The sequence below is a fragment of the Octopus bimaculoides genome, chromosome 1, assembly GCF_001194135.2.
Source record: "Octopus bimaculoides isolate UCB-OBI-ISO-001 chromosome 1, ASM119413v2, whole genome shotgun sequence".
In the NCBI taxonomy this organism is placed as follows: Eukaryota; Metazoa; Mollusca; class Cephalopoda; order Octopoda; family Octopodidae; genus Octopus; species Octopus bimaculoides.
In genome coordinates this window covers 197,243,367-197,243,868 of record NC_068981.1, presented here as the reverse complement: position 1 = coordinate 197,243,868, position 502 = coordinate 197,243,367, and the positions used below count along the sequence as shown (strand labels likewise).

The following is a 502-nucleotide window of genomic DNA, read 5'->3' as shown; positions in this document are numbered from 1 at the left end:
GAGTGTAGAGAGAGAGAGACAGAGAGATCTTGTGTAGAGAGAGAAAAAAAAACTGTGTGTGTATAGAAGAAGGTACTATGTCTGTGTGTCTGCCTCTCTATCTGTGTATGTGTCTGCGTGTGAGAGAAAGGTACTATTTCTATGTACGTATGTGTACGCATCTTCAGAGAGAGAGGGAGATACAAATACAGAGAGAGAGAGGGGGGGGCGATGCAAATACAGAGAGAGAGGGGGAGGTACTATGTGTATGTATGTGTGCAGGAAGGAAGGCTGTAACTGTGTACACATCTGCCTCACTGTCTGTGTATGTATGTATGTATGTGTATGTAGAGGAAGAAATTGTATACGTCTGTGACGATATCTGTGTATGTATGCATATGTGTGTGTGAAGAAAGAAACGATATATATATCTCTTTGGATGTGTACATGTGTTTCTGACTACAAACGTGTATAAGTATATATGAGTGAATATATATATATATATATATATATATATATAGAC

General features: G+C 38.4%; 1 protein-coding gene across 1 annotated transcript in view; it reads right to left on the bottom strand.

Moving 5' to 3' along the window:
* LOC106874306 (DNA repair and recombination protein RAD54B) overlaps positions 1-502 on the bottom strand; it is a 53,133-nt gene that overhangs the window by 49,694 nt on the left and 2,937 nt on the right. The window lies entirely within an intron of this gene.